This window comes from Olea europaea, chromosome 2, assembly GCF_002742605.1.
Source record: "Olea europaea var. sylvestris chromosome 2, O_europaea_v1, whole genome shotgun sequence".
NCBI classification, from domain to species: domain Eukaryota; kingdom Viridiplantae; phylum Streptophyta; class Magnoliopsida; order Lamiales; family Oleaceae; genus Olea; species Olea europaea.
Genome location: NC_036238.1, coordinates 9,292,852 through 9,307,334, shown reverse-complemented (window position 1 = coordinate 9,307,334; position 14,483 = coordinate 9,292,852). Strand labels below are relative to the sequence as shown.

Below are 14,483 nucleotides of genomic sequence, written 5' to 3'. Positions count from 1 at the left end.
AAAACAGAAAAAGCTAACATCTTTTCTTATCTAGACTAACACTTGATACATTTAATTGAATTGTATTAAAGAAGACAAGATTTAAAATATTTCAGATGTCTGTCTTCATTAATCATCTAAAATCAAAAGAAAAGTTGCCAAAACAGCGTTTTTAAGTACAAAAATTCATTTCAAGTAAAGAAAATATCAAGACACATGAATGTCTAAAGAATATCTGATCATCCGCTCAATCTTTTTATTTTATTTTTTTCTATTGGTCTACGAACTAGAAGTCTTAACATTCAAGATTATATACAATTACACAAACACAAACTATAGCACAATATCCATCACCATACATAGGTAATACCAAGTACCATTTCTATCTACCTCAAACTTGTTGCTCTATATCTCCCCCGTGCACATACACAGGTGAGAGAGATAGAGAGAAGTAGCGAAAACAGTTCTCATAAGTATAAAACTAGAACTTACACACAATATTTGTATACACACAGAAGATAATCTAAGACCAAATATACATGCCCAAGTTCAAAGGGATTTTTCATTCTTAATCTTGTTCCATTTCATCATGATGATCATGCAGGTTCTGTGAGTTTGGCTGTTCATCTTTATCATGAGGAGCATCTATTACTTCTGTAGCTGACATAGGACCCTAATAGAGAAATAAAAGATGTTAAGACTTTATTTCATGAAATCGTTACTTCAAATATAGGCAAATATAAAGGGGCATACCTCCAAGCATGTCATCTCAACGGATGTTGAGCCCTCCTCTCTAGTATGCTCATCGACTTTCATATCATCCTGAAGAAATTAATAAATGGAAAAAAAAATTATATATATTAATGTAGCTAAAAACAATTTATGGGACCAGATCCCTAGAAGAAGCCCCCGTTTGAGCCCCATTATTTGTAGATTATAATGAAATGAATAGTGTTTTTTTGAAAAATGAGTGGTTGAAAAGTTTTTGATTTACGTATAATATTATTTTATTGAAGATTGTGTGGTTAAAAGTAGAAGAGAGAAAATTTTAATTTAATGTAATGAAAAATAATGGGGCTCAAACGGGGGCTAAGTAACAAGCAGAAGACTGCGAAGCTGTAATTGAAGATGCATACCATGTCGAAACAAGATCTGGTATTAAAGCTTTGTTTTAGATGAATATAATTTAATGAATGAACAACTCGTCTCTCTTATAATTTTTATAAGGGGAGCTCCACCATTCTCCTATTTCAGGTGATACATATAGAAATCAGAATATGCATGTTACCATTACACTCCGCCACACTAATAATTCATATTAGTCAACAAATGCACCAAGTTTCAAATGCCAGTTTTAAACTACGTACCATGTAAAAATGTAGAATTTCCAGAGGCAAAGGAATTTGAAACCAGTCAAATCATGGGAAAGCGAACTTTCTATCAAACATAAATCAGCTTCCTCTCCAGAGAATAGCAAATAGCTAAAAGTTTTCCAATTATTGAAGCTATCCATTATTACAATGATATCCACTTTTGGGTGTGAATGTTCGATCTAAAAAGGCATTCACATGGGTAGTTTGCTGTTTTTCCTTTCTATATTTTCATCAAATTGAGAAAAGTTGCTACTACTTAATTCCCTAGTCTAAATGTATTTGCTGTTGAACGTTTATTTCTAACCTACAAGGTTAGGTATATTTGCTGAGGGTCAGAACGCTTCCCGAATGGTTAAGGTACTATGCACCTGCTCATAATTGTTTGTTCAAATCTCAATAGCTAAGGGGTACACAAAATGGAAGGCTGTCCCCCTCCACCACCACCACCACCACCACCACCACTACTATTGCCCCACCCCTATTAAGTATCCAATCCATCAAACTGTTAGAGAAGAAGTTTTTTCAGTAGTCATTAGGAAACAACTATAGACAATTCTTTCCTCGATTATTCTTGGTGATTTTAATTCTTTTGACATGTATCTTTTGGCAATGATTATTTGATAAGGAACCTAGCTACTTTCAGTAAAAAATTAAGACGGTGCCTGGGGAAGAGAGAGAAGGGAAAAACAAACCTTGTCATTCACTTCAGGTTCAACGAATTTCATCTTCGCTTCATGTTCAACAGATTCCATCCTCACTCTGCTAGTCATAGAATTGCTGCAGGTATACAATAAAGAATTATATAAACTTACGATAAGAAACTGATAGTCAACAGATGTAACAAAAAGAAAATATACCTTTCACTCTCAACATTAACATCAGAATCAGGATCTTTTTCTTCCATTTTATCATCTTCATCTTCATCTTCCTGAATATGAAGCAATATCTAAACTCACTTTATCACACATTCCATTTTCCCTAAGATTATATAAATCACTAGTCCAAGCATTTTAAGAAGAAATAACTCTAGTAACAGAGATTGCAATAAAGGGAATTGTTGACAGTACAAATTGAATCAAATGAATTTATTGATGAAATAATTACAATTGAATATATATAAATACGATTAACAAATCATCTCACCTAACTATGACGTTCACCTCTTAAATTCACTAGTCTTGATGATTCAACTATAACAAGACGAAAAATATTTATTTGAGAGAGATATTTGAAATTGCATTCTCTTTTCTTCAAATGCAAAGGTATTTATAGATTTCCCCCCAAGTTTTGGGGATAGTTTGTTCATTTCTACGTTGTGCCAGATGGTGGCTACTTGTTGGCTATCTTTTAACCGATTTGGTTATGAATCACATCTTTACTCATTTGTCCATGTGCTCCTCACTGTCAGCCTGTAGCAAGTTGGTATGTGGTAAGTGGTTAGTGATCTTATGCGAGTATTTTGTTTCTTCATTCTCCTTGCAAATCGCTTTATACTTCGCCGATAATTAGCTAGGTTTGCGGGTTTCTTTGTGAGGTCTAATGAATAGTCCCCCTAATCCGTTTTTATTATTTATATTAAATTTAGGACTTTACTGTTTCCCCAATTTGAAGTCGCGAATTTCCTGACGTTGGCTTAATTTTCGTACTTTGCAATTAATGCTAAGGCTATATGGAATGTCACTGTAATCTTTTAGCACCCATTTGTGAATGGTTTCAATAAATACTCCTCTTGTGCATTATGTGCAGGACCATTCATTTTGTACCTTTTCGCATCCAACGATCAAGATTACATGACATCTCAAATGAACGAGTCTATTGGGATTCTATGGCTATGATAGATTCCTTCTAAAGCTGTTTATTTTAATTTTTTTATCATAGAGAATGTGCTCTGTAACTTGTTTACTGTTGATATCGGGAGAAGTTTCTTATCCCCACTGGATTTCTTTCCAATGTCATTGTCATTCCTTCATCTTCCTTCCTGATTACACTGATTTTCCTTTTGAATCACTCTTAAATCTTACATTATTATTTCATACGACTAGACACATTTTTAGGATTGCCCTAATATTTTATCTCCCATGCTGTAGTTGCATATCTGCAATTCTGATTTCGCCGGATATGATTCAAAAGTTGGGATAGAAACACATAATACTTAGACCTATCTGGATTCTTGGGAGCTATGATTGCATCTACTAAGTGTTAATGTCATTCCTTGCCAGCTTCTTGGATGTTCCTCAGATATGCATCTGTGAGTAATCACCATGCAAGGTATAATTCTAGATATTGTGATAAATCCTCATGCACTTTCTTCCCAACAAATGCTTAGTCAACTTCTGGAGGCTACTTTGGGAAAAGAGATTGAATTTAGTCTCCATCTCTTCCTCATCGTTTGACTCTACGAATCTTTGCGGGAACAAGAGTTATGCATGGCTACTTAATTCACGGGACATGCCTCCCATAATAGTTTTTACTTCACATATCAAGACTTGTAACTGGTAGTTTCTACTTCGAATAATATGCCTTTCGGCTATGCATTAGATATCACTTGCCTTGTAGCTTTCCTTTTGATTAATAAGAAATTTCATTTTGTATATTTACTACTTCACAAACATTGTTCAATTTTGTTTTCGATTTGCGCAGTAGATTTAAGACAACTAGGTTGGCTTTGCATTGCCGAAAAGAACTTTCGCGATTAATATTGACTTTACTAAGTTCGTAAGAATTGATTTTTATTTGTTGATAATATTTTCTCAAGTACATGTCATTCCAATGATGCATAATGGGTTCGCCATCATTTCCTGCGATCTTATATTTTACAGCTCCCACCACCTTAGTTATAGTTTATGGTACTTTCCATTTTTGACCGTGCAAACTGAAGCTCATTTCTTTGTCTACGCCGAAGACTTTCTTCAGGATTCCCTACTTTGATGTTTTTCTTGCGAACCTTTGAGTTGAAATATCATTCCATCATTTTCTGGTATATTGCAAGTTTAATTTGAGAATCATCTCTTTTTCCTATAAGAGGTTTAAGCTCACATTTATAGATTTCTCATTTTTGTTTTTCGTCGCATCCTATTCTTCTTGCTAAACTTATGCCAATTTCTATTGGTAACATAGCCTCAATCCATAAGCTAGGGAGAAGGGTTTGTCCAGTGATGGTTTTGTGGTGGTTCAGTATGCCCAGAGGATCTGTGGTAATTCATTAGCCTATAGTCATTTCACTGAATTGAGTTTCCTTTCTAAGATAATTTTTAGTGTTCTATTGACAACTTCCACCTACCAATGGCTTGAGGGTACTATGGAGTGAAAGAGTATATGTAGATCCCAACTCATCACACATGGCCTTTAGTGTTTCCCCTAAAATTGTGTTCCATTATCTAAAATTATTGAGGTGGGCTGGGCACCCCCAAACTAGCATATAATGATTTTTTCCATATGAACTTATAAATGTTGACTTCAGTAATGTTTACCGATAAGTGTGTTTTTGCACACTTATTTAGGTCACAAACATGACTTAATAACGAGCAAAATGATTGAATTATGACTTAATCTCGCTACAATTGTGAATTGTAGGGAACACTGATGAACATGGTGAAGTTTAGGAGAAAAGACGCGACAAAGGACTAAAATGGAGCAAAGTGATAGCTCAGGGACCAAGTTCCAAATAATCCATAGATGAGACTGGAAATGGAATGAAGATTCAAGACTGTTAGAGGTCAATTGAATGAGGAAAGGAGTCAAGAGGTGAAATATGATCGAAGTATTATTAAGTATCAACTTTCAGGCGAAAAAACTATGCTCGTGATTTTTAGTTTCTACTTGAGATCCATTTTTGGTATAGTAAACATCAGAATTTGAAGAAGCTTATTTCTATCAAAAGTGTAGGTCTTGAGTTCTCTTTCCAACACACTTTGAATCATCTCAATTGGATATCGGGAGAGGAAGATATGATCAAAATACTGAAAGCTGTCCGACGAAAAAAATTCTATAACCATGTGGTCGCATGGTTATAATTCCTTGCCATCGCACAAGGCAATACAGGGAAAAACCTGGGCTGAAACTCCTGAACCATGTGGTAGCATGGCTTTATACCATGCGGTCGCATGGTATAAAAATGTGACGAAATCTCAGGTTTCCTTATTCGACTCAAACACGATTTAGTAAGGTTTTGGGCGACTTTCTTGACCTAATTCCACCCCCAATAAATACCAGACGACCCAAAAACATAAAGAGGGGAATTTACACAATTTTGGAGGATTTGGAGAGGAAGAACAAGGCAAAAACAAAGCAATCCACTTCAAGATTCAAGATTTCACTTCAAGAATCAATTGGGTGATGTTCTTCCTTGGTTTTAACTATTGTTTTTCTTTACTTCCCATTTTGTTAGGCTAGATTTTCATGTGTTAGGATTTGCGATGAACCTTATATTATGAACCCTTAATCTTGAATTTTATTTATTTGACGTTAAAACATGTTTTTAATTATTGAATGATTGGCATGGATTTTATTTTCTCTACAATTTTGTGCGCAATAGTTGTATGCGATTTGTGGCTTGTTATGCCCTCGAGAGATGGAAAATAAGTTAGACATTATGTTAATTGTCGTAAAGTTCGATAGGAGATAGAAATATACCGCTATGCTTTATGTGATCTTTAAGTATTCATAAATCTTTAATACATTTTTATATGTTCGCATCCGTCATAGAAATATAGTCGGATCGCATGTGAAAATAGGTTTAATTCTATTCGAGAGAGATTGTTAAACAAATTAGGAATATTGGTTTTCATAATTGAATCGTGTTGTCAATTTTATAAAATTCGGATTAAAGGGGATTGATATAAGGGGATTCGGGATCCTAGTACGCATTTCGTTATTATATTTTTATAAAACTTGCATTTAGTTATAATCACGCATTTAATTTAGTTAATTTAGGCTTTATATTTATAAGTAGGTTATTAAATCATAATTTAGTTGCGAAAATATCAAGAATTTCTATTATTTCGGTTAAGGCGACAATAGGCAAAATTGAACTAATCAATCCCCGTGGGACGATATTCGGACTCATTTAATCCACTTTATTACTTGTTAATGAACCGTACACTTGCGGTAGTTTTAAATCGAAAGAAATAATTTCGCGAACATTTACAATTGGTTCAGCTGCTATCCACTTAGCAAAATAATCCACTGCCACTATCATAAATCTCATATTAGATCTTCCCCTAGATAATAGTTCTGCAAAGTTGATTCTCCACTGGCGAAGGGTTAGGGACCACTGTAGGTGGTTTGTTACGGAATAGATGCGAACGTTTGGCACTTATAACAATTTCTCGTAAAGTACATTGTATCCTTTCTCATATTCGATTAACAATATCCTTGATTTAATGCTTTTTGAGCGAAGGAGTGTCCACTAACGTGATTACCACATACACTTTCATGGATTTCTTTCATTACGTACAAAGCTTCGTCTTTACTTATGCACTTGAGTAGGGAGAGTGTGTACCCTCATTTGAATAAGATGTCACCTTGTAGTGTGTATCTAGCAGCTCTTATTCACAATTTTTGTGCTATCTTTTTATCTTGAGGAACCCTTTTATTCTCAGGAAGTGCTTTGTCCCTCAAATAGAAATAATCTCTTACATCCATATGATGTTATATTCTTTATCCATAAAATTTCTTTCCCTTTTTGGTTGACTGATAGTTTCAATAACCATTCTACAGAAATTGTCTTGAATAGCTCATGTTCTTTTTGAGCTTACAAGCTTTGATAAGGTATCTGCAAGCTCATTTTCCTCCCTAGGATTTGGACAAGGTCAAACTTTTCAAAGCTCTGAGCAATTTATGGCTTTGGCGACGTATATACCCATTATTTTATCCTTGGCTATAAGTGTCACTTTTCTTTGGTTTACCACCAACTGCGAATTGCTTTTTATTTCAATATTCTGAGCCTACATTTTTTTGCTAACCGTAAACTTGCCAATAGTGCTTCATACTTTACCATATTATTGGTTGCTTTCGACGTAAATGTTAATGTGCAACTCAATTTGTACCCTTCTAGACTTGTTAATATTATGCCCAGTCTAGAGCCAGTATTTCTTGATGATCTATCCACAGATAACTTCCACGTTCCCCGTTCAAGCCCTTCCTCAAAAATTTGAATATCTGACAATTATATAATAAAATTAATTAATATTTGTGCTTTGATCGCAAATCATCCTTTATAGCTTATCCCAAATTGCCACTCAACTACCCATTTCATTAGCCTTCCTAACATATTAGGCTTTTACAATGCTTATTAGAGTAGAAAATTTGTTAATACTTCTATACTGTGACTCTAGAAATAAGGTCGTAGTTTTCACGACGCTGTGATTAAGGTAAAGGCCAACTTTTCTATAATCGGATACCTTGCTTCTATTCCTTGCAAGCCTTTACTTCCGTAGTAAACTAATAATTGTTTTTCCTCTTCTTTTTTTGCTAGTACTGAGCTGGTCGCCACATTGGATATTGCAAAATATAGTAGTTGCTTTTCTCCTTTTTGGGTTTAACTAGCAGAGGAGCTCTCCTTAGGTGGTTTTTTAGGCTTGGAATGCCTATTCGCATTCGCTACTCCATTCTAACTTCTTTCCTCCCTTCAACATTTGAAAGAAATGGAAACATATGTAAGTTCCTCAAGATTTAAACCTATTTAAAGTAGCAACTCTTCCTATTAGGAGTTGCACTTTTTTTTATTTAGATGGGGACCACATTTTCATGAGGGCTTAAATTTTTGTGAGGTTTTCTTCGATACCTCGCTTGTTGTTTCCAGCAATGTCCAATTCAGCCTTCAAGTCTTATTGCAGTGCTATTCTATTCCGAAAGTCAGGTCAATGCCACAGCTTCTTCTCAAGCATCAACATCAAAGAGCTCCATGAAAAAGGGACCACTTTCGTGTAGTTTGTGATTGGATGTAACTGTTAAGATTTTATCTCGAATAAATCTTTCTCTTAATAGATCTCTTCTTGTTTGTCAGTCTTTGGAGAATGCGGCGTTGTATTATTGTAAGTTCTCTGTTGAGGGAAGTTAATGAACATGCGACTGCAAGTAAGCGTCAGTGCATGGAGACTGAACAACATAGCCTGAAGCGAGATGTTTAATTCTTGTTACCATATTAAGGTGAAGAAGCACTGAGTTGATCAAGACCAAAGTCTACAGGACACCACATCAAACGTAACTCGCACTGCGCTAACGCCCTTAACCGAGGAAATTTATGAATTTTACTCCAAATGCGTATTTTAGTGGATTGAGTTTTGTATTTTCTTAATACATTGAAAGCCCCTTCCAAGTTCCAAGTATTTCAAGTAGTCTCCAACCTGAAGGCTTATTAGAAGCATATCATCGATATATACATTCATCATTTTCCTGATTTCGTCCACGGACATTTTGCTCACTAACCTCTGATAGGTTGCCCCCCGTACTTTTGAGCACAAGTGACATTACTTTGTAATGGCATAGTCCTGAATTGTCATGAATGTGGTTTATTCCTCATCAAGTACATACATTGGAATTTGGTTATATCTCGAATGTGCATTCATGAAACTTAACAACTCTGTGTCATAGTAACATGCACATGATTTATTTTGTGTTGCTCTTTGGTACTAGAACTGGATTGCATACCTAAACTGAATAGCGAGCTTCGCAAAAAAGCCATATTTCAATAGTTTATCCACCTCAAACCTTCTAAGCTAAAGAAAAAGCTTTCTAGCTCTTCAACCACTACCATTTTCAATGTGCACTCAGTCTGTGAGGATCGATAGAATCATTAATTCTAATTTATCCCCAGAGTTACTAGTTTCAACTATAGCGACAATATTTTTAGGAACTCTCGAGCCTCCTGTATAAGATTCCTTAATTGCACTTTGAAGACATTTTGTCTTCATTGGTGGAATATCTCACATGCGAATGATGGAGAGAGATGATTATCTTTGCCTGCTTCAAGGTAGTTTGTCCAAGGGTTTTGTTGTGTGCGAATTTACCCTTGACGATGTTGAAATTAAAGTATCCTTCACTAACAAAGTGGCCTGTCCGTGAAGGACTTAGCCTCCTCTGGTGAAGTGGTGGCGATCCATCATAAGAATCCGAGGGTTAATATTTTGTATCCGGTTGAATGCATCATGGTGTAGCACATTATTTGTACTCTCATTGTCCTAGAGTATGCGATGAAGACATTAACCAGCTGTTATTGCACGGATCACAACTACCCTATCTTCGGTACCTAAATTTAGATTCTAAGTTCGATAGATGTAATTGATGAGGCTAGGAATTGTGCTTTACCTATAAATTTACCTTTTCTGTATGCCTGTAGGTTCTATATCTTCGTACATAGTGCAGCAAAGTCTATCATCAGTACTCTTAAATCATTGACCATTTTTCAGATGTTTTCCAAACAGAATTAACTCATAAATTTGCTGTAGCAATGCTACTCTCTAGATTCTCATTCTTCAGAATTGCAGCAGCTAATGGTTGATTTATCCTTGCTCGTTTCATTTCCTTTGATTTTAGGTATCCCTAAGTTGAAGAGTGGGGATTCGAGGTCTACTTTCCTCAAGCTTTCAACAGATGGTGCCAATTTGTTGATAGTACAAATTGAATCAAATGAATTTATTGATGAAACAATTACAATATAATATCAATGTCAATACAATCAATACATACTCTCATCTAACTATGTCTTTCTCCTAAATTCACTAATCTTGATGCTTCAACTAAAACAAGAGGAGAAATAGTTATTTGGAGAGAAAGAGATTCGAAATTGCATGTTCTTTTCTTCAAATGCGGTGGTATTTATCGATTATCCTCCAAGCATTAGGATAGTTTGGTCATTTCTACAATGTGCCAAATGGTGGCTCATTGTTGGCTATCTTCTAACTGATTCAATTATGAATTACGCTTTATTTATTTGCGCATGTGCTCCTTATTGATAGCCTGTAGCCATCCAGTATATAATAAGTGCCTCGCAATTTTTATGCAAGCCTTCTGTTTCTTTGTTCCCCTTGCATATCATTTTATACTTAGCCGATAGTTAGCTAGGCTTGCGGATTTCTTTGTGAGGTCTATCAGGAACGTAGTAACACTAAATAATGTAACGACAAAGTTATAAAGAATGGTAACAATGTCAGATATGGGAAAAACTCGGCCTCTTGAAACAAAAATTTATGTGTGCAAGTAAAATGTGTCATTTTGTATACAGGCGCAATATGTTGCCATATATGAAGGTAAAACTCGGCCTCCTTAAACAGAAACAAGAATATTGTACTCAAACATTAATATTTCTTGTTTTAAGAGATTAAGCTATTGAATCATTTCAAATTTGCAAGTACATTCACAAATTTTATAGTGACATCTTTCCTAGGAATTTCTTAACCAACTTATTTAACAACGAAGAATGGTATGCAAGACGGAAAAATAAAATAAAATAAGAATTGACAATTGACAATTTATAAACAGATTGGTAAGATAATGAAGTTGAATAATGGTAGCGTGGAGGTCTACAATTTTCAAATGATGATATCCAATTTAGTAAAAAAAAAAAAAAGTTGACAAATAGATTGAAAAGAATTAAAATCCATTTCAGGAAAAACTTACTGATTATGAAGATAAATAAAAATGATACTATGAGAGCTGCGCATTTATGGAAGGACAGAATAAATTTAAAAGAAAACACTTTGATCAGGAAGACATTGGCAAACTTATAACCAGAATCTGTTATTTTCAGATGTCTAAATAAACAACATGAAGGATTTATATTTGACAAAAATTTGGTTCCTATAATACTTTAAGGAAACAGTTGCAATTTCGAACCTGTAAAAGTTCAGTGTCAGGAGGTCGTTCTTGGAACTGTACGCTTGGTGCATGCTGAAGTTTCGAGAGATTATCAAGGATCTTTTCTCTAATTTTATTCAAGGATTCACAAGAATTCTTATTTTCCATGTTACATGTTGGAGCATGAAGAGTGTAGTCTGGACCGAAATACTCAATATATTCATTAGGTGGTAGCTCATTGTCAATCTCAGTCCCAAGTGCCACTGCTGTCTGCTCAAGAAAATGAAATTCTATCAACGAACCTCTATATCATTGAATGGTGATAATATGACTGACCAAAGAAATTAGAGTTCAAACAATCATCGAAAAAGTTAATTATAAACAGGGACGGATCCAGGATTGGATCCACGACCGGGCTACAAAATTCAAACCGGGCTACTACGTGGAAAAAAATTTTTTAACACATAAAAAACTGATTTTTTACCCAAAAGAAAAATAAAAAATACCTTAAAAAAAATTCTTGGACCTGGGGGGAGGGGGGGGCTACAGCCGAGCCCCCCCCCCTGTATCCGTCTCTGATTATAAAAATGGAACTGAAAGGTTCAAGAACTCAGAAGCATATATATGAAAACCTTGCATACTGAAAAAATATATCTTTGTTTCTCTTCTTGAGTGGGGTTTGGGAGCTAAAGGTGGAAGATTTTTGTATTGCTCGTTAAATCAGAAACATAAAATGTTGGATGATCGTATGCTGCTATTTTTTTTTTTTTTAATCAACTTTTAGTTTTATCGTTTAAGATTTTTGTTAATTGCATAATAGCAGCAGCAGCAGCAGCAGTAGTAATAATAATAAGATAAAGCTCTATGTACAGAGCTTTTTTTTTTTTTTGCAGATGTCTTACCAACCCCTCACATGGGGTCGGTCCCATGTGGGCTTCGATGTAATAAAAAATGAAGAAAAAAATCCCGACCCCACCCCTTTGTGAGAACCCAGTAAGGATTCTATAATGTGTTGGGCTGTACGCTCAGCACTGCCCTTTAAATAATAGAAGACTTTAACTCTCAAAAGCACACATTATAATACATTAATATTAAGAAATGAAAATAGTGTATGAACAGCATACCTTATAGCACCAACAAGAAGCAAATTGCGTATTGTGTATCCACCTCCACCCAACAGAAGAAGTGGCACATCAAAAGACCTCATAAATCTGACACATTCTGCATGACCTTTAACCGAGAGATTGAAGCAACCCAATTTATCTCCAGATAGGGAGTCGGCTCCACATTGTAAGACCACTGCTTGAGGCCTAAAAACTTCCATTACCTTGCTCATTATAGGCTTAAACAAGGACTGATAGCTTTCGTCGTCAATTCCATCTTCTAATGGAACATTAACAGCATAATATTTCCCATTCCCAAATCCAATATCCAGTATGTTTCCTGTACCAGGGAAATATTCTCCATATTTATGAAATGATACAGTCATGACCCTGTCGGTAATATAAAAAGCTTCCTCAACGCCATCTCCATGATGAATATCAATATCCACATATAAAACTCGCTGCATGGTAAAGGAAACAAATCAAATTTGGATTACAAAATTGAGTTCACCATTATGTGCCATAATATTAGCATTCTAACAAAGTGAAAAATAAAAAATAAATTTCATAAGGAGTATTTTGGATGTCTAAGCAGAGAGTTTGATTGACAGCCATATCCTATAAAAAAAAATTAGTAAATGGAGATAAAAACTTATTTAGTTATTATGAAGTGATACTTCTCAGTACACCTCAAATAACAGTCAGATTCCTTTATTTATGAATTTCATTCCATTTTTCCTTTGTGGCAGTGGCATTTAAATTTTAGATTTTCGAGCCCATGTAAGTAACAATGCTCCCAAACTGATATATTTATGGAGTATCATTAAATATATGTAACATGTGGTCAGTATCCTAAAGGCATTTTATAACTAATCAATGTAATATGAATACAACATTTCACTTATATTGGTTCGTTTTTTCCCATCATTATGAGTACATGATAGTCTAAAAATAAATATATCACTTTTAAGTTACTAAACAATGCATTTTGTTATTCTATGTGTATGTAAAGTAGCCTTCATACACGTTAGTCCTAGGAGAAGGCTAGTATGATCATGCCTTTATGCAAATTATAGAAGATTTTATGAATAATACATAAAAAAGGCAAGAAGACACATTATACTTAAGGAAGCAAAATAAAATACTTCCTCACAGAATAAACTGCTAAAAATTAAGTATAATGGATAAAACAGAAATTAAGTGGACCAACGTCGTGATACTTGAGGAGTTCCAAAATTGCAAGCACTATGTCATTCACATAGCAGAAACCGGAAGCCTCACATTTCTTCGCATGGTGCAATCCACCAGCCCAATTTATTGCAATGTCGCACTGTTTATGGTTTAATTTGACCGCTCCACCAATAGAGCCTCCAGCATAAGTTTGACAGAAGGAGTAAAGACCATGAAATACAGGGCAGTCATCACCAACATTAAATCTCCTTAATTGCATCATGTAATTCTGCTGTGTCTCTGGGGTGACCATTTTCAAAAACTTGACACAATCATCAGCATGAAACCTGCAAATATCTCTTTCTTGAGCAGGATTTGGCCTCAAAACAGTCATATTTTGGAGTAATCCATAATGTAAGAGGAGAGCATGAGTAATCCTCATCCTGTGGGGCTTCATTGGATGAAATTGCCCATAGTAGTAATTTCCAACCTCTGGATCGTAGTAGTAGGACACTTTTCTCTTCTTTCCATCTGCTCCAGATGGTAAGGAATTGCCACCGGTATCCATTTCCCACCCTGCAGTTTTAGCAAGGACAACTCGTATTAGAATTACATAACACAAAATAAAGTTAGCCCAAAACAAAATTAGCTAATTGCAATAGATATCTATTAAGTTACAGCCAAGACATGGAACGAGATGAGAAATAACAAAATTAGCTAACTGCGATAGATATCAATTAAGTTACAGCCAAGACATGGAATGAGATGAGAAATAACAAAATTAGCTAATTGCGATAGATATCGATTAATTTACAACCAAGACATGGAATGAGATGAGATATAACAAAAATAGCTAATTGCGATAGATATCTATTAAGTTACAGCCGAGACATGCAATGAGATGAGAAATAACAAAATTAGCTAATTGCGATAGATATCTATTAAGTTATAGACAAGACATGGAATGAGATGAGAAATATTTAGAAGTCTTGAAAGTACAAAACGTATTAGTTGATTAGCAATCGGAACTTTGGACCCACAAATTATCTTACTAAAATCGAGT

At 34.9% G+C, this 14,483-nt stretch overlaps 1 pseudogene; it reads right to left on the bottom strand.

The window, feature by feature from the left end:
- Positions 1-319: 319 nt before the first annotated feature.
- LOC111375783 lies at positions 320-14,024 on the bottom strand (annotated as a pseudogene).
- Positions 14,025-14,483: the final 459 nt, after the last annotated feature.